We start from the raw sequence: 21,604 nt of genomic DNA, 5'->3' as shown, positions 1-21,604 counted from the left end.
CATTGGAGTTACATTATACCATTGAATACGTTGTATTTTCCAGATGGGCGAAAGTTAGCCAGTTCATATTTGGTTTCTTTGGAATTGTAATGAAAAATCTTCTCTCATTGCAAAGTCAGATTTTATATTACAATTTTGAAAATTACACTTTTAGAAAGTTGTCATTGTCCCATGTAGTGCCTTAAGCCTGTCTCTGGGTCACACGACTGGATGTAGCTGACAGTTGCGTTTTATGTATTTGTCATAGACAGCTACACACAATAGTGAGCTTAGGTGTGTCTGGATGGGCCATCACTGGCAGGATGGGAGGGTGGAGCTGGGCACATCCCTACTTACATTTGAATAGGATGTATCCTGCCGCCGCACAAAGAGCTGCATACATACCCCAGTAGCTAGTCTGGCGAGCCAGTACAGGAAAGGTAGGATAATTGGGAACTTCAAAGGGAAGCCTCTGGAAAGTTTCTTCAACCTACCAGAGAGTGCACACCAGGTACAAATATTGGGCCTCCGTAACCACCTCTTTATTAGACTTCTGGAACTGTGGATACTCTGTCAGGAACAAGGTTTGCTGTACTGCTGAAAGGGCTACCACTCTGTTGGTCTGCTGCCCTGCTATGCTGACCTGCTGCCTGCTGCCCTCTTGCCCGGGTGAGAAAGACTAAACCTGCTTATCCTGGACTCCAAATTGACTACAAGGGACTCATCACTATAGCTTCAGGGAAAGAAGGCTCCAACAACCTTGAACCCTGCCACCTTTGAGTCCACCCTGCCAAGTTGTGCCCCTGTCCCGGATTCTTGGAAGTGGATCTAGATTGCTCAACCAGCCTCTGTGGATCCAGCAGAATGCATGCATCGCTGCAGTTACATGGGTCAGAACTGTTGCAAAGACCCGCATTGCAGCCTGTCAAAGTGTTGATTTTAGAGCTAAAATGTATTAGTGCAGCCACAGTTAAAAGTGGATGGTGTTCATCGTGGAGGCAAAATCAGGGTTTGGGTTTCGATTTTTTACCTTGAGGCTGCTTCAGACTTGTGCTTTGTTCACTATGCTGTCGTTTTTATGAGTAATTGGCCAGTTAGCAGTCTTTGGATTAAGGCCATGAATTTGCCAAATCTTTCCAGCTAAGCCATGGTTTCCAAGCAGTAGAGCAATTAATTTCCTTCCCTATAAGTGCGCACTCTGTGTGTTAAGAACACAGGCTTTAGTAAAGTGCAACATGCATTTAGAAGAGCCACATATATGCAAATTAGGTACTCAAATGTTTCTTTGCTTGAGTGGCATAATCTGCACAAGCCAGCATTGGCGGGTGACTTTCAGCTTCCATTTAGTTCTTTGAATGGAAGAGCCATGAGTCTTGTGTATTCCTGCCTGGATAGAAGCCTAACTTGATTTTTCAGGGCAATATATAATGGCATTGGATAGATTTGGATGTTCTCCCAATTTTCCCTGGACAGGTTTAGTTTTGTGCATGCTTCCACTAAGCAATCCGACAACTGGCATGAGGTTATTCTTTACTATGAATTTGCCCTCCAGGACCTCTTTCATTGTGTTTGGGGCATGTGAAGGTACACAGAAGATGCGATTATAGGCTTGACATTGCGCCCTCTCCATAATATCCACTAATTCACCAGGAAGGCTAGTTGGCCATAGCAGATAATAGGTAGGAGTTTAGCTCTTATTACCTTTCGTATTGCTCCAGTAGATAGGCTGTGCAGGCTAGGGTGGAGTTTTCTCAAAGCGTATGTCATTGCCTTACCATTTTCTTCCATGTGAGTAATGTGCAGCTTTGACTTACCATTGCTCGCAAACCACATGCCCAGGTAGTTGTATTTGGGGCACTCCTTATTTTCAGGTTTCCTAATCTCCATTGCAACTTTTGCTTGTTTGGGTAATGCCCAAATATGCCAACCTTTGTCTTAGTGCAGTTTGCCACCAATTTGTTCTTAAAGTTGTAGAATTTAGGGCATCCAGGGCTTTCTGCATTCCCACCTTGGTGTGGTTCATTAGGATCATATAATTTGTGTACTACATCAAGAATAAGCACACCAGGCCTATTTTGGGCACTAACAGGTGTGCAGCTATTAGAGACTGTCATAAATCAGCAGTGTACAGGTTGAAAATCATAGACAAAAGGACACATCCTTGTTTTAGTCCTCGATCCATATAAACTTTGGTGGTTGCTGTGTTTTGCATGAGCTTGATTCTCATCCAGTTTGAGAATAGACTGCATTTACTGTATCCAGCATTTGTTTCAGAATTCCCCAGATGTGTAAATTAACCAGATTTGAATGCTGTGGTGTAATCAACAACGCATGTGAAGAGTGAGGGGTTATTAGGCTGATTGACCTGCTCTGCCAGATATGCTAGTGCCATGATGCTGTCAGTAGTAGAATCCCCTTCCCTTAAGTCCAATTTGAAAAATGGCAGGATACCCTAAGGGTCCTAGGGAAAACACCAGATCTTCTGCCTGTGCCGGTAGGACAAATCCTGGCCCACACCCTGATAACGTCCAGATTGGACTATAGAAATGTCCTATATCTAGGTGCAAGCGTAAAATGTTTCCAGAGATTACAACGCATACAAAATGCGGCTGCCCGCCTGATCCTACTACTACCCAGAAGAGCGTCAGCAAAAAAAGCATTGAGGACCCTACACTGGCTCCCGGTCAGGGAGCGAGTGACTTTCAAGGCCCTCTGTGTAGGGCACCGCATCCTACAGGGAAAGGGCCCCAAGTACCTTCATAGTCTCCCCAATCGATATGAGCCCACTCTCCAGTTAAGATTCCGTGGTACTGGGCAAGTTCAGGTCCCAAAGTTCAATAGAGTGCGAATGGGTGGATGCTCCTTCAGAGTCCTGACCGCCACTCAGTGGAACAAATTGCCACAGAGGCTGCGATTGGAGACATCAGAGTCCATCTTCCGGAGAGAGATCAAAACCATTCTGTTTCCCAAAGACTAGTGCATGAACTAAAGACACTCCCTATTCAGGCCAGGACGTAAGAGAAGCGGCATCTAAGCATCCAGCGCGGGGACACACTAGCCAGTGTAACCAAGCGCTCTATAAGCTGTATAAATAAAATAAATAATACCCTCTTCTCTGACCAAGTTTTCCAAGTCTTACTTGTAAAAGATTTTGTTTTGATGTCTGGCAGCACAATTGTTCTGTAATTGGTCGGGTCTGTGCTGTTGCCCTTTTTATGTTTAGTTTGGAAGACTGATCTTCACCAGGAGTCATGAACTGTGGCTGTTGCAATGCACTGCTGCTAAAGTGGGGAAAGCAGGGAAGCTAAAAATGCGTAATCCTCATGGCAGCCGATTTGGTCTAAGGGCCCCGTCTTGCCTTGTGTTCTTCAGGATTTTAGTAACCCGGCTGCGGTCCGCATAAGTGAAGCTTGGTGCAAGACTGATCATGTGCAGGCCCTTGGCTTTGAGGTGTGTTTGATTAGATGCTGGACTGTACTGTGACTCAAGTTGGATGGGGGCGCTTGTTCTGGTGAGAGGCTTACAGTACAATGCTTTGACTTACTAAACCCAAGAGTCAGTGAATACGCCATTGCGATAGTCTTGGGTACGATAGTTTAAGTTATTAATGTACTGTCAGAATTAGGCCTTATTGTGTTGTTTCAGAAGCTTAAAGACATATAGCCATTGTGATTCCTGTTGTTTTTGTTGAACAAACAACTAAGTAGGCGTAATTCCTGGGAAGGATTACTGCTAACTGTGGTCAAAAAATGGAAAGCAATTCCTTTTTTAAGAGGAACTCTTACCCACCAACCTAGTTTGTGGCATTCTTCATCATTGGGTTCCCACTTGAGGGATGAGTGCCTCTCGGGTATGCTGCAACGCCTGAATAACAGCGGAATATTTTTTTTTGTGCAAGATGAATGAAAGTGATTTTTAAGATTACCTCTATAACTCCTTAGACATTTTTTAATTTTTTTTTTATTGTCATTCAGTTCATAGCATAGTTAAAGCAAATACAAGCCGTATAGACATCAATTCATTAGATAAAGTGTTCCAAGTTCAATGAAACACCAGAAAAACAAACCATGATAACGAAAGAAAAAAAAAAGGGGGAAACAAGGTGGTTGAACAATGATTCCATAAATAAATCAACTATAAATAACAGCACCTAATCTGGGCATTCGCTTTCTAAGTGATGAATCATAGGCTGCCAAATTTTAATCCCTAATTGTTTTTTCTTCAGTGATTTGATGCGATACAGATTTAATTCTAAATGGAATACATTATAAAACTTTGCCCCCCACATCTCAGATGAGGGCGCATCGGGCTTCAGCCACGTGGAAGCGATGCATAGTCCGACAACTGACATAGCCATGAAAAGAAAAAAACGATATGGGTAGTACAGCGACAAATTATCCATATCTTTACATAATCCGAACATCATCATCTCTCTAGATATCGCCACATCAAAATTTTAAATATTTGACAAAAATTGTGCAACAGATACAAAAAATGGTTTCAGCACTCTACAATCAAAAAATATATGTACAATGTCGGCTATATCGGCTTGACACCTATAGCATTTCCCATTATGCTTGTTTCCACACTTCCTCATCTTAGCCGGTGTATGATGTAAGTTGAACAAAGTTGTATAGTGTTGGGACAGTAAATTGGCAGTCAAAGTAATTTTGCCAGCCATGTCAATAGATTCTTGAACAAACTGGCCAGGAGTGACAAGTCTAATACTCCATTTATCATCTTGTATATCAATATCATCACGCTGCATGCGCAACAAACTATCATATAGAATCTCAATCTTGGCCGGTTTGTTCAAAACTTCGAGAAAATCGTTAATGCCTATAGGCAGAATGCTATGATGCTTAAAAATAAAGTCACGTTACTGTAGATATTTAAAAAATCATTCTGAGGAATCGCATATTTATCCTTTAACTCATCAAATGTAACAATAATACCAGCATGAAACATGTTACCTAAGCAGACAATCCCTTTATCCGCCCAAGTCTGCATCTTAGTATCCCAAAATATAGAAGGAAAAAGTTCTATAGAATCACAAGCGGTATAGAAGTTAATTTGATTAAGAGCAATGATTTAACGTACCCACCTCCACCCTTTAAATGCTGCTAATACGGTCTTAAATCTCATTCTTTTATAATAGCTCGGTTCAAGAAATCGCAGAAACACTTGTCGAGATTGGCATCCTAATAACATTAAATAAATACCGGTGTCTCCCCCCCCCTATCACCAGAATTTTAATATTCTGGAAAAGGCAAGCTAAATAATAAAAAACAAAATTCGGTACTCCCCATCCACCTCTTGAAAGCGGTAATGTCATAAATTTTGAAGCCCGACGGGGAGACTTCCAACCCCACAAAAACCTATCTGTAATGGAGTGCAGCTTCATTAATTGTGCACGTGGCAACTCCAGCGGTACGGTCTGGAAATAATAGAGTACCCTGGGTAAAATGCACATCTTTAAAACATTTCGTCGCCCCACCATCGTTAGATGAAGGCATTTCACCTTTTATAACTGTTGCTTGACTGATCGTAATATATCAGCCCAATTCACGGTTACTATCTCTTGGAGCGACATCCTGATTTTAATTCCAAGGTACTTAGCCTCGTGTGTAACTCGTAAATCATTAGGGCATAGCCCAGTAGTACTACACACTACCTGGGATTTGGAGATATTCAATTTATACCCAGAGAATTTGCCATATTCTTGTGTTACATTTTCAATTTCCCGTAGTGCTTGTTCCGGATCAGATGTGACGACTGCAATGTCGTCAGCGTAAGCTAGGACCCGTACATGATTATCACCCACTACCATTGATTGTATACGCTGGGTAGTTTCAAGCATTCGCAGCAATGGCTCGAAGTAAATGGCAAACAATAACGGCGAGCATGGGCATCCCGGCCGTGTACCCCGGGTAATATAAACAAAGGATGACTCTTGTCCCATCGCACAGATCTTGGCCCTTGGGCGTTTATACATAATTTGTAAGGCAAGCAAAAATTGGGACCCAAACCCTATTTTACCCATTATGGCCCATAGGAGTGCCCATGCCACACGATCAAAGGCTTTTTCAGCATCCAGAAACACCAAGCCCATATTTTTGTGAAATACCGATGCATAATAAGATAGCAATCACGCGATGCAGATGATTAACAGTACTTCTGCCAGGAAGAAACCCATGCTGATGATAAGATACCAATGATGGAACAATTTGAATTAAGCGAGTAGCAAGGATTTTAGAATATATCTTGGCATCTACATTAATTAATGATATGGGTCTATATGACCCCGGAAGATGTGGGGGCTTATCTTTCTTTTTAAATACCACTATACTTGCATCATCCCACGAAGGAGGAGGGGTGCCAGTTTGAGCAGCAATAAAAGTGGCCAGCATATCGTCTTTAATAATAGAAAATAGCAAACGATATACCTCTAAAGGAAGTTTGTCCGGGCCGGCGGCTTTCCCAAACGCAATATCCTTAAGTGGTGTCTCAAGTTCCAAAATAGTTATTGAGGCTTCTAATTCCTCTCTTACAGTGGGCCCAACCACAGAAAAGTCAAATCTAGACACAAACTGGTCAATCTGATCTTAGGATAAGTATTCTTGGGTATACAATTCATTATAGTACTGTTGGAAAACATACATTATGCCATCCGTTGTCTCTACCAAGCAGCCCTGGTCGTTCTCTAAAGCCTCTATACGCAGGGATGTCTGCCGACCACAAAGTCTTTGAGCTAGGCATCTGCCTACAGATTCGCCATACTCATATCTCTCAGCTTTGTTGATTTTATACTGAGTTGCTATATCTCGACTCCCAACACCATTAATCTTTGCCTTAAGAGATACGACCTTGGTCTGTGCAGATTGACTATCACGGTGTGCTCTAATTGCCAGAATAATTTCATGCTCTGCATTTTTTAAATCTAGTAGCAGTTTTTTCATAACAACTTTTTGTTTCCTCTGTTGAGACCAACCATAACTACAAGTTTCACCACGTATCCCAGCCTTAAAGCAGTCCCTGACCATTGCTTGAGTAGCCGTTCCTCTATTATGCTCCAGGAACTGCTTAGCCCATGCTTGAATGTGGCATACATATTCTTCATCAGATATTAATTTCTTATTAAATGAAAATGACCGCTGTGCCCGCTGGATATTAAATGGAGGCAAGTCCATAACGACAGGGCCATGATCAGATGTAATACGCGGCATAACCTGCATACGTGCACCACTAGTAAATGGTCTAGGCAAAAAAATATAATCTAACCGGACAAACTTATTATGGGGAGAGGAAAAAAACGTATACCCAGGGTCTCCCGGATTAACCACTGGCCAACCATCAACTAGACCATGCTGGAGCAGTAATTGCCGCAGTGCTCTAAAGACATGCGGCTTACGGCCGCTATAGCTAGTAAATTAAGGATCCCAAGTAGAAAATTTGCCATGTATATTAAAATGCCCTAGCAATAATAGGGGTGTACCCCACAATGCCAGCTCAACATTCAAAAACTCGAGAGTCTCAGTATCATCTAAGTTCGAGCCATATACAGTCCATACTGTGGTCGTGACCCCCCCAAAAATACACTCAGCGATTTCCCACCGTCCTAGACTATCAGCTTTTATTTTACCCGTGGCAGTTATCATTTGGCGCCCCAGAATTGCAACCCCGCAGTTCATAGTAACCTGTCTTGATGCCACTAATAGTGTATAACCCAGTTCAGTCAATATCTTCCGATTACCCCAAGCCACATGGGTTTCCTGAAGACATATAATATCAGGAATAATTCCTTAGACATTTTTTAGTGGTGGGGTCATAGGACAAGATTAAAAACAGAGTTGGTGGCTGTCTTCTCTGGCTTTCTTGCTCACAGACATCTGTGATATAATAGTGGCAAAGACTACATGTTTCAGCCCCTTTGTGTCTGGTAGCAAGGCTTTCTTCAGGACAGGTGAAATGGAACTGAGTGCACACGCTAAGGTGCACCCATAAAGTGTTTATTGAACCACAAAACCTACGGTTTTGTCATCAACGATTTGTTCTGGAAAACAAAACAACTCATGATATAAGGCATCTTATATTCAGGCAAATCATGTATTCCACAGCAGTAGACACATAATTAGGTTCATCAGGTGCGATAAAAAAGATCCACATGCCAGGATCTGCAATCATTTATTCCACCCGTGTTACCTAATGTGTGTTGTGGGCAAAAGCGAATGCAATTTATACTGAAGAGCATGCTCATAACTACATTCGTGGTGGCATAGAATCTTATTCATGCAGTGGTAAATTTAGAGTTTTCTCAAAATCTAGGGCGGAGAAAAAATCTTAAAGCTTACGTGAAGCGTAAGATAGCAATACCGCATGGCCCCTGCCTGGGGCCTTGCATATAGTCAAACCCTGGAAATTAATAAATCGAGAGTTTTAATCGACAACCCTATCCGGTGGTAGATTAACATAAAGTTCGATCAGACAGCCTACTTACTTCGTCAAGTTCAAACACCCGCCACTGGCACCTACTTCGTCCCGGCTCAGGGTCCTGAAGATAAAGATACAGGGCATTTTTAAGCAGCCGGTATCTTGGGCTTGTGTCCGTGTACGTCATAACGTGAAAGCGTGGTGACGTCAACACGTCTACCTCATTCTCGGGCGAGTTAACCCTTGGTATCCTATGAAAATGAGGCTGAATATCCTTCTCGTTTTAAAATGCACAGGACAAGTGTATGACTAAATTGCTGCGCATATACGTGTGATCACATCTTGAGCGATGACCAACTCAGTTAGCGTAAAATTGTAGTATATAAGTGAACTACGGCAGACCGACCGTTCCCCCAACCATTTCCTTAATGTTGCCCATATATTGATTGTACTCAATAGTAATGTTAACAGATGATGGATGCTCCTCCATACTAAAGTGTGTATGACTAATAGTGTACGCAGAACACCACTAACAAGTTTTCTGATGTTCCCTCTAACATATTAATCAAGGCACCACTGTTTATTATGGTGATGTCGGACCGATGTTACTGATGTATGTGGATTAAGGACCACTATCTGATGTTCATTGGGGGTGCACACATTCATATGTGTAGTTGAGCCTCTGTCCTCGGGTCCTAGAATCATATACGGTTGGACTACACATTACTGGTGGCTCATCTTTGGTATAGTGTATTACACAGGATATTGTCATTGAGACCCTGCTTATAGGTAGAGAGCCTATAAAACCACCTCTGTTCTTTTTCTGATAGAGTATTTTGTGCATTCCCTGTGGTCCTGATTTGTTCAATGACTGTCCACCTGAGGTTGTTGGTAGTATGTTCTATCTGTAGGAAATGATCTGTCATTTTGGTGGTGTTTCTCTTACACCTAATATTACTGCGGTGTTCGCAGATGTGTTATTTTAGCTTTCTGCTTGTCATCTCAAATCACAGAGGCATGTTATTAGATACACCACATTTGTTGAGTTACAGTTAGTGTGTGCTCGGAGTACCCAGGTCTTGTTGGGTTCCAAGTCCAGACTCTTGTTCAGGGCCGTCAGATTGACATACACTACAATTTCCACAGGGAAAATGTCCAGTCAAGTTGGGGAGGCCCCAAGAGTGAAGCACTCTGGCAGTTTCAGCCTTGATCTCCTTCCTCGGATTGGTGGAGACTAGAAAGTCTTTTAGGCTCCTTGCTCTTTTAAATGAGAATAATGTTTTTTCTCACTGCATGTTGCCTCTCTGTGGTATTCACCAGTGTTTGTTAATGTACTAGGTGAACTGGTCGGAAATTGTACTGAAAGTTGTAACACAAGTCAGTGGGACTTCATTTGTTTTTGTTATGCCATATGAGCCTGTTGTGAAACTTTTTAGCTATGGCTTGTTTGTTGAAGTGCTACTCATTCCCATATCGTTTAAATTGCTGAATGTCATCCCTCAAGATTCTTTCACGCTGTTTCACATCCTAGCTCTATCGTTGCTGGAAGTGGCTCTCCTTTGTGTGGTCTCCTTGTTGCTTGCCAAATGTTTTCCCTTGGAGTAATTGATGCAGAGCTACTACTGTTTTGGCCATTGTGAGAATATCTGGTCACCAGAGCTGGGGTTGTTCTCTTGTATCCAGTCAGATTCCCAGGCAGCCAGACTCATGGGGTTTATTTTATGTCATTTCACCCTTCTTAGTAATTTATAAGTTTGTTCCACAGTAGGAGAGCCCAAGAAGTTTATGTTGTGGCGACCGCGTCACAGCAAAGATAACATAGCGATTAGTGGTAGGAATCACTTCTCTGATGCTGCTTAATTGAGAAATCCAACTGGTGGCCCGGAATCTTTTGCTCAGGAACACACAGTTCAACATTGAGACATTGTTGTAAGACTTAGGCATTTTTACAATAGTAAATCCATCCTCAGCAGACTTCATTTGGTGAGTTTTAAAGAATGTGTTTAAAATGCTGCCAGCTGGGTCGACAGTACTGTTGCCATCAGACCTTGCCCTTATATTGCGAGTGTTGAAATCTCCGGTAATGATTATCTCGCTAGTGAGGTACGAGTAGATTAGATCTTCTATGGTGCCCACAAGTACACCCATCTTATCTAGCTACAAGGTGTCTTGGCAGTTAAAATACATGTTTAGTAACAATATGTGTGCAATCACCCTGTTCAGATTTAGGCCAGCCAGTAGCACAGCCTGGGCCAGATCTGTAGTGAGTTTGATTTTTACAACTGTTGTGACTAATGCCAAGTTTACTTAAGTGGATAGGCTTCCGGATGGTCTGCAAAGAGGTTGGTCTTCTTGGCGGTTGATGGACTTCTGCAAAGCCAGGTATTAGTAGCAGGGAGAAAGGCCATGTTTCTAGCAAGCATAACAAATCGCCTCTCTGAAGAAATGCTATTGCTTCATCGTTGTTTATGGTGATCTTGAGCCCGAATACATTCCATGAGATAACTAAGAAAGGTTTTACAAAGGCTTTGGTGTGGGGTTTCACCCTATTTGATCTTGGGGTGCTAGGAATGAGTAAGGTGCCACCCTGCCAAGTTGGAAGCTAGCCACCCCCAGTCGCTTACTTTATGTTAATCTGGCACGTCTACAATAATTATGTGCACTGCTGTTGGCCTATTTGGGTTAATGGAGCTCCACATTTTCAGGTTAGGTAGGTTGTTGGTAAGTGCAAATGATGTTCCTCTTTGTATGCTCCTCCCTTGTTGTTGGATTGGCTCTGAGCTGTTATTTCCGTTATGTGAGCCTGAGCCAGGATCCCCCAAGTTAGCAAATTGAGCCTTCTCTGGCAATATTTTCTGGGCTTGTTCACAGTGTTTCCAAGTGGCAGCTGTGTACTCTTTTGATGTGTGATGTGTGACAAAATAGTTTCCTAAACTGAACTCGTAAGAAGTCTTCGGTTGTGTAGTGAGCCAGCTCTGGGGTATGTTTCAGGATTTGTAAAATATTTGATCTTTTTATAGTGTTCATGCTCCCATGTAAAATATGCTCTGTTGTGAAAACTGGTCTTTATTTTTGGGAGTTCTGTGTATGGCTCCTCTAGATGGAGCTAGGCCTTTTTTTGTGATCAAGGGTGATCGATTTTAGCTAGATGGGTCAGAGTGAGTAGAGGGGAAGTTGTACCCCGTTAGGGAGGTATTTAGTTCTGGCTGTGCCTCTGTATTTCAGGGGTACTTGGTCATATGCAGTGCCTTTTTAGGTTTACTTAGGGGCAGCTCTCCAGCTGGGTGCCTCCTGAGTAGATGTAGATTGTTTGTCATGGGTAGTATCTGTTCAGTGAACTTTGCTAGCAGTGGGGCGTGGCCTGCGGTGCTGCAAGATGTCCACTCTTTGAGTGAGCTCCGCTGGCCAGCTAATAATCCTGTAATAATCCGGTCAACTGGGGAGCTCCCACTGTGTTCCACATGCTCTCACTGATAGCGGACATGAGGCTGAGACGATCGCTGTGATCTGCAAGTCTTTGCTCCACTCCGGGACTGAGCTGTCCCGCTTGCTGATTGGGCGGGGATGGCGCGCGCCGGCAGAGCTGCTATCTGGGCGGATCATCGTACAAAATGAATCCACGGCTGCACGCGTGCTGAGGGCCCTGGTCAGAGCAGACCCGTGGACTTCCTGTTTTCTTATGGGCCCCGGAGGCGGCCCCTGACTAGCGCGAGGAGGTGAGGTACTGCGGAGCTCAATTGGAGCCGCGGGCGGCTGCAGCGCTACCAAATCCCCGGGGGGGGGTGTAGATCTCGCCTGTGGCGCATCTGTGCCACATTTTGGAGCTGCGCAGCTGCCACTGATCTTCAAATGTGCCTCAATTAGCGCTGCCCTGAATGACTTTACGCCTGTGAACCAGCCTGATACCGGTGGGCCCGCGCTCTACGAGATGGCCATTTTGTTGTGGGGGCTTAGTACTGTTGAGCACATTTGCTCTGACTACAATCTCTGGGCCCCGCTGCTGTAGCATTTGGAGGAGCTCATTTCACTGCTGCTGCAGCTGTCTGGCTTGGATGACTCTGTCGGATCTGCTGAGGGGACAACGGCAATATTAAAAGTCCCAAAAGCGAGGATACCTTCTAACCATGACTGATAAACACCTAGCCTGGGTGGGTGCCCCATACCCTGCAGGACCCCCTTTTTGCTCGCCAGGGCTGTTCCCATTGGGATCTGGTTGGCGCCGTAATCACCCCCAATTGCTATTTTGGTCACTAGGGGTCCACGGGCATGCGGCGGAGGTGAAGTGCGATGTAGATCCACGCTACCCTGGGGAAATATCCGCTTGCCTCGTGTGGGTGCCTCATCCCTGTGGACTATACCGTGTGCTGGGGCACTCTGTGATCAGAATTGGCACCTAGTGCGCATTTCCCTTGGCCCATTTACCACTTGGTGTCCACGCAGGGCGTAGTCCTCCCAGGTCCTCCCAGGTCCATCACATACGTGTTGTTCTTCTTTAATGCTGAGTGTGGGCGATCCCCTGTCCTGCATCTGAGGTTCAAGGGGTGTGGAGCTTTTGCGAATCCTCGAGTAGCGGGTGTGCCGATCGGGGCGGGTGCACCCCCGGTGTGTCACTACTGCCGCACTATGCAGGCACGATAGGCAAGCAGGACGCCAAGCAGCCAAAGCTGACTTTCGACCAGCAGAGAGCCACGAGGCTCACTGAGTCGGACCCCGAGGCCTGCGCGGAGAGGCCTGCGGAGTCACAGATGGAAGATTGGGGAGAGGACCTGGTTACTCTGATGCTTGAGATGCGGTCCTGCCTAGGCAATATAGACACCAAACTGGATAGGCTCACTACCCAGCTCTAAATGGTCAAGACACAGGTGGGCGCCCACGAAACTAGGTTTGATATCCTTGAGAACAGGAACTCAACTTCCACGACTTTCAGGTAGAAACAAAGGAACAACTACTGCAGATGGATGAAGTACTGGGTCTCAATCGCGCCAAAAATGAGGACTTGGAGGCTAGATCGCACCACAACAACCTGCGCATCACGGGCAAACCAGAGACTACAGCCATCAACAAAATGGAAATTTATGTGTCTGAACTACTTCGAGAACTCTTTGGAACCCACCTGTCTGCAGTATTTGCGTTTGAGAGGGCGTACCAGATCTTGGGCCCTAAGCCAACAGTAGTCGCGACACCCATACCTATATTGGCCCGGATGCTTAATTATCAGGACGGAGACCTTATCTTATGTCTGGCACGCGAGAATGGGAAGATCACGCATAAGGGCAACCAAATCTCTTTTTATCCTGAATTCACGCCTGCGATACAGTCTGCTTGGCTTGATTTTTTGCCAGCTAAACGTCTCTTACTACAGGCCCAAATCCCTTACTCGCTGCTATACCCAGCCAAACTAAAGATCAACCACGACGGCACAGCACATTTTTTCACTGATGCCAAATCCGCTCTGAAATTCGCAAAGCACATCGGTGGTAAACAGTCAAAGCAGGGCAACAGATCTCCAGCTTCTGCAGAAGACAGACTGAGCAACAACAACTAATGGACCTTTGCAATAGTTGCAATATCTGTCAGGGATGTCTGGCTTTCAGCTTTTGGGGGAGGAAATACGGTAGGCTCAAGCTCTATTGAGATCTGACTGTTGTGTTTTGGTTGAAATTTGCACTCCCTTCCACTAGTAGCAGCCAGCCGTATGTCCTGCGAGCACCCGAGGGTGGATCTGATGGACCTTATGATGCGAGGGGGGGATTGGTACATATGAAACTGAGATGTGTTATTTTTGTATGCGCGCCTGTATCTCCGGCCATTATTACGACACGTAGATGTCATGTCTGCTTTATCTGTACCCTTGGTTGAGCTCTCCGCAGCTTCCCAGCCACCCTGTTTTGTCAGGGGAGTACCCCTGTGGTTCTGCGCCCCTATGAGAGGTTTCCCTATTATTACCTGTTCTCTTATAATGTTGAGGGCTTCTAAATAACCTGATTGGGGGGTTGAAGTGGGTGTGGGGTTGGGGGGGATTGTTTTTATGTTCTTAGCCAGTACGTATGCTTGCTACTATGTTGAATGCATCAACATTTCCGGGTTCAGATTGAGTTGCCTATGCTTAGCTGATCACTCATACTTCATGCTAGATACCATTACTATATCACTTTAAACTTTCCCACATGGAACATCAGAGGACTGAATGACTGAAGAAAATCTAGACTTGTGCATGCCTACCTATTGAGACATAACGTTGATATATGTTTATTACAGGAGACCCACCTTAATACTGTGCCTTCCACATGACTCAAACACAACAGGTGGAGCAACGTTTACTCCTCCATATATTCCAACTATTCCCGAGGGGTGGTGGTGTTGGTCAGGAGGGGGCTGGAGTGGAGAGATGGGGGTCATACATAGTGACCCAGATGGCAAATTTCTCTTCATACTGGGTTCATTGGGTAGGATCCCGGTTGCGATACTTACATTATACGGTCCCAATATGGACTCCCCTAGTTTCTTCCAGGACGTCTGGGCCAGAGTTATGGCGCCCGGTTGAAGTACCACTATCTGGGGGGGGGGACTTTAATGCCTTACTAAATGACAATATGGACAGAATGGGGGCGGCCTAGACCTTACAACCCTCAGCAAGCACTGCTTTAAACACCATAATCTCAGATGGAGACCTGGTTGATATTTGGAGCCATAGACACCCTGAGCTCCATGAAGGCACTTGTATCCCTGAACACCACTGTGCCTGGTCCCGCCTGGATTATTGGTTGGTTTCTCGTGACGTGGCCACTTGGACTACTGAGGTGACTCATCTCCCGAGATCCCTCTCGGTCCATGCCACATGCCTGTTAAAATCGTTACTTCCAGAATCCCCCCCACGCATGTTCTCCTGGCATCCCCTACCACACGCCCTATTAGATGAGGCTTTCAAGGAAGAAATAAGGACAGATATCACGGACAACTTCACCCTTAATTCCGGTTCGGTGGATACGAAAGTCTCCCTCTGGGAAGCATTCAAAGTGGTCATCAGGGGTCAATGCATTGCCCATCAGGCTGGTGTGTTGAAAGCCATACAGGGCACTCTCTTGAGTCTCAAATTAAAGGGCTGGAAACAGAGTTTTATTCCTCCAATGACCTATCTATCTTAGCTTTATTGAAGGCCAAATTGATTGAAAACGATGAGGAGGCACAGCGGGAAGTTACGTTTCTCAGAAAATATGCAGAGGTTGACAGGCCGGGCAAGACATTGGCTGACATGATCCGTGTTCCACGCTCCACCACCTACATCCATGAGTTGATCAATGTGCATGGTGCTACTGTCCGGGGGCAGAAGGATATCCTAGATTAATTCTCTTCATTCTATTCTAGACTCCACACTGCCAACCAGGAGATATGCCCAGAGGGTATGCTGTCCTTTCTTGACTCTCTGGAGCTCATTTGGTTTATCTAATTGTATAGAGACTACATGGACTTCCCGATTACAGTAGAGGATGTCACACAGGTCATACGAAGTTTGCCTCTAGACTAGGCCCCCGGGTCGGCTGGCCTAACCACCGCCTATTATAAGGAATATGTGGAAGAACTAACGCCACATCTGTTGGCACGTATGAAGAAGCCCATACCACTGCCATACTACCCTCATCCATGCCCGAGGAAATCGTTATCACTTTATTAAAACCTGGAAAATCCGAGACTGAACTCAGTTCCTATCGGCCGGTTTCACTAATAAATGTAGACGTCAAAATTTCAGCCAAATTGATAGCCAACAGATTGCAACCCCTTCTTCCCCTCATCGCATGCCCGACCATTCGGGCTTCATTCCTGGGCGGTCTACCTCTCATACCTCAGGACAATTTCTTCGGTGTTACATTACCTCCACCTGGATGTACAGGCTTCCACAGTTTTTCTTGATGCCACTAAGGCATTCGGCACGGTCGACTGGCCATATTTATTCGCTATTTTGGCCCGCATGGGGTTTAGCCCCCTTTTTATCAATCTCATTAGATTACTTTATACCAAGCCAAAGGCTCATTGCAAGGTGAATGGCCTCCTGTCGGAACCCTTCCCTATCTCACGTGGCACAAAGCAGGGAATTCACTATCCCCCTTGCTGTTCTCGATTGCGATGGAACACCTTGCTGCGCGCATCAGGCAACATCATACAACCAGAGGCATAGGCTTCAGCACCAGAAGCCTCCTCATCTCACTATATGCTGATGATGTCACATTATACATCACAGACCCCGTGGTAAACCTGGACCCCCTCTTACGTGAATTTATTAGATTCGGTGGACTGGCTGGGGTTTCTATCAACTGGGCCAAGTCTGTCGTGTTTCCACTAACGGATAATATGGCCCAGTGACCTCTGAGTTATCACTGAGATGGGAGACCGATCACGGTCAAATACGTGGGCATTTGGATCAGCCGTAACCTTTAAGAAATATGGACCTTAAATTATTGATGCGCTATTGTCTGGCTGGAGGAGAAGGTAAAACTACGGGGTAAACTCCCGCTGTCCCTAGCAGGGAAAGTAGCCCGAGCAAAAATAGTCATTTTACCAAAATTCCTTTATTTATTCGCTAATATCCTGATCCCTCTCACACACTACTTTTTTAAGACCCTCAGATTGTTACTGGGCTCTCTGGTTTCGGCGGGTGGACAGGCTAGGGTTTCATGGGAGCTGCTTACACTCCTGTTGACACAGGGTGGTATGGGCGCTCCCGACATGCAACTGTACGCCTCATGCGCTCAGGCTCAGTTCCTATAACACTGGGTTCACCAACACCTTTTCAGCCCCACGTGGCTGTGGAAACCGATGCAGTTGCACCTGTACCATACATGTGGCACTGTACCAGTCATATCGCCACCCTAGAAATGGCATAGACACCCTGGAGACCCAACACTGGGCATGGGATGTACTAAGCAAGCGGGTGGACGCTCCTGTATTGTATTGCCCTTCGATACCACTAGCACACAACCCCATATTACCAAATTTGAAAGATGGTATTAGCAAACAACCGGTGCAAAAAATGAGCCTCCGCACTTTTGCTGATCTGTATCTTGAAAACACATTTTGCTTCCCTCCAACAGCAGATGAAGGTTACACGGTACCATTTGCTGAACTCTTCCTATATCATATATTGCGTGCTGCTTGCCGCTCCCTCCATGACAGCTTTCCAGCGCCGCTTCCCTCACTGCCAGCATTAGAAAACCTGCTTTGCTCCCCCTCACCCCGTAAACTTGTCACACACAGATGCAGACCTCGACTCCACTGGTGAAGCCCAAAGCATTACAGGGTTGGAAAGTGGAACTACATGTGCCACTGACTGAGGATCAATGGACGTACTGCTGTCTTCAACTCACCTCAACTGTCCCCAAATTATAGGCTTCGTCTAATTCACTTCAAATTCCTCAATAGATTTTACAGGACGCCCTTCGGTCTACATCGTATGGGGATAAGAGATGACGATAGCTGCTGGTGCTGCGGGTTTCAACCCGCCTCATTCTTACACATGCCATGGGACTGCCTGAAACTGGTGTCATTCTGGTCCACAATCTTCTCAATAATAGTTTTTGTTCTATGAAATCATTGATAACATCTGAAATTACTTCATTGATGACAACACTGTTCCAGGCAGGTGCGCACGTTATAGTTACTCTAGGGCTTGAGTTATAGTTATTTGAAATAACTATAACTGGTGAAGTTCAGTGATTTAGTTAGTTTTAAACTGTATGCTTTAACTGATATTTTCACCTAAGTATAGAGTTCCAATAACCTTTGTTTTTTTCCGTGAGTTTCTAGATATTTTTTAGTTTTTTTATGTAAAGTAATATATCATTCTAATTCTCACTATAATGTCACTTTAACTTTTGAACCTTTGTTTTTTTAGTATATATATATATATGTATATATGTATATATATACATATATACATATATATATATATGTATACATATATATATTGTTGTTGTAATACTTTATTCGATACATGTATCATAAAAGTACAAACATAAAAATACATACATAGATTTCAGGTATTACAGTCCTCCTAAAAGCGTTGCAACATTACAAACAATTAAAACTAAAGAAAATAACATAGTTAAAATTCATACTGAGTCATGATCTGTGCACGAATGGGACAACAACCTTAACCGGATAATCCAGGCACTAGCCAAAAACTTGGCAACCCCGCAAACAATAACCATGCAAGAGGTGTCGGAAACAATAATGCGAAGGGCTGATCTATGGTCCCTAACTTCTAGCTTTCTACAGACTGGCTTCAACCATTTATCTCTGGCCTGTTTGTATGCTTTACATGCAAAGAGGAAATGGCCCAGGGATTCTTCCGGGCAAGGACAACCTGGGCATTTCTGGTCCTCTTCTCTACTTTCGTTCCATCCTGCCATGAAATTTTTAAGAGGGAGAATGCCATATCTAAGTTTCAGAAATAAAGTTCTGTCTCGAGGGGTCTGTATGAAATCCAAGAAGGGTTCTAACTTTACAACATGCTTATGTTTCGAAAAATTTCTCCGTTAAGGGACCCCAATTTGGGTTGAGCAGAACCTTGGCCTCTATCCACTTCCAGTATAGTTTTTTCACTGTTTGTTTTGGTGGGGGGGATTGGGAGGCCCAGGAGTCGCTCAATCCCAAAGATACCACAAGCTTCTTTAAATTGTTTAGCCACTTTATTTTATTTGAAGCATTCAGGCTAATTAGCTCGTCCAGCACTAAAGCATATTTTACTAATTCCGGGGTCCTTCTAAGGCGCACCCAAAATAGTAATGGTCGGAGTTGGACTATTTCAAAAATAGATCTTTTGCCCATATCAGCAAATAATGGTTTCAAAGGGGTCGCGAGTTGGAGCGAGACTAGGTCTCTCATGAACTTGTTCTCTGCCACCACCAGTGCTTTAATATTCTCAGTGACCCATAATTCGGATCCGTAGACCGCAGAGGCTAACGCCTTCCCCTCATAGACCGCTAGGGCAGGGGCTACCGGTCTACTGACTGAAAGACGTTGATTATTTAGGATAGCACCGGAAACCCTTTTAAGATTTAAAACCATTTTGCACAGATGGGATTCCCAATTCATTTTGTTGCCAATTCTAACCCCGAGATAATCAAATTCATCCACTACCTCTAGAGGAGACCCATTAAAGGAGAGATGGACCTTCCTATGATTTCTTTTTACAGACATGACCACCAACTTAGTTTTTGCAGTATTTACCATTAACCCACGGTCTTTACAGAACACATTAAAACGATCAAGGAGTTTTTGCAGGCCACTGGGGGTTTTGGACAACAGGAGGGTGTCGTCAGCAAAGAGGAGTGTGGGTGTTTTCTCCCCAGCAAGGACAGGGGCATCCGCTGGGTCCTCTCTCAGATGATCCACCACCCCATTTATAAAAAGAGAAAACAAGGTTGGGGCCATCACACAACCTTGCCGCACCCCTCTGCTGACAGGGATGTAAATGTAAATGTATTGCGACTTATATAGCGCACGTATCACCCGTAGGCATCAAGGCGCTTGCTTAGGGAACCCGTCCTTGTATTCCCCTGTGAGATACCCCGGCAGGGTATCCACAAGGGGAAAGCCAGGCATCCCACCGCGAGGGGCCGTAGTGGAGATTAAGCAAGCTATTGCCCAGAGTCACAGAGTGTGACCCCGTGAGTCGAGTAGGCACCGGAGCGAGAATTGTCGAGTCCGTGGAATTTTTGAGCCCGAGACCCGCCGAGGCGGGGAATCGAACCCTGGTCCACGGCCGATCTCAGCTTCCGGGTCTGCCGCCTCTAACCACTGAGCCACGCTTCTCCACATAGTTAGTTGCCCCTGGTCCCCCCATCGGATCCTTGCATAATTTCCTTCATGGAGTTTAATTATGAACTGCAACAAATAACTAGGGAACCCCAAGTCCAGAAGGACCTCCCAGAGTTTGGTGCGTGGGATAACGTCAAAAGCCGTTTTCAGATCTATAAAAGCCAGGTATAAACTCCCCCTGGCAACAGACACAGACTTCCAGAAGACCGCACAAAATCTAAAGACCTGGTCCATGGCGCCTACATTGCGCCTAAACCCGGCCTGGAAGTGGGTCAAGATATCGTTTTCCATTAACCACATCTCTGTCCGGTTTATGATGACCCTGCCAACTACTTTTTGGATGGTATCAATTAAACTAATTGGTCTGTAGTTGGCAGGGTCCCCTCTATCACCTTTTTTAAATATGGTAATGACCTCTGCACCTTTCCAGGATTCGGGTACTGGGTGGCCAGACTGAATTAAATTGATAATCATAGATATGAGGTCTGCCCATGATTTGGGGTCGTACAACAATAGGTCCCCCGGGAGGCCATCAGGGCCAGGCGCCTTTCCCGGGATTATCTTAAGGATGGCGTCTTGAACTTCACGTGGTGAAAAGGACTCTTCGTTGGCACCAAGCTCTGTACTAATCTTGCTCATGGTACCCAAAGCAGGAGATGTTGGCTGGCCCTCCACACTGTCCTCGCAGTACAATTTTGAAAACTGAGAGTACCATTGGTGCTCGGTTATGTGGTTTAAAATATGCTCGGCCCCTCGTCTATCAAGAGTGTTAATTAATTTCCAAAAAAGAGTAGGATTTTTCCCATAGGCAGCCTCCTTGAGCTCCTGCCAATGCTGCTCCTCCCAGTCCTTTTTGGCTGTCGCTATGCTTTTGTGGTAATCTTGTCTAGCAATTCTTACTGCTAAAGGGTCCTTAATTTTTATAGCCAACGTAATGACTTTCCTCTTCCTCCTACAGTTAGCTGTGTACCAGAGGTTGCCCTTGTTTAGTTTATGGTGTGTCAATGACGTCCCCTTGGATTTTTTAGTAAAGAGCTTTCCAATTTCCTCTGTTAAGTTCTTATACATAGCTGGTAAATTTGACCCCGTAGGATGGGGGGCCACTAGAGCAACCGATGCCAGGGCATGGGATTCGGCCATAACTAGCTCTTTAATACTGTCAAGTTTCCCTTCTTCACACCTAACTGCATTCCACTTGAGCTTACGATTGCAGTTTGAAGGAAAAACTTCTTTTGTAGTCATCTCTAGAATTCCCCTTTTGCTGATCCCGTCTCCCCAATGAATTACCATACATAGAGGGTTGTGGTCACTATCTGATCTTTGTCTAACCTTCATATCCACCAGATGAACCCACGACTGCGTATCCAGAAGGATATAATCA

Source organism: Lissotriton helveticus, chromosome 1_1 (genome assembly GCF_964261635.1).
Source record: "Lissotriton helveticus chromosome 1_1, aLisHel1.1, whole genome shotgun sequence".
Taxonomy (NCBI): domain Eukaryota; kingdom Metazoa; phylum Chordata; class Amphibia; order Caudata; family Salamandridae; genus Lissotriton; species Lissotriton helveticus.
This window is presented reverse-complemented; position numbering follows the sequence as displayed.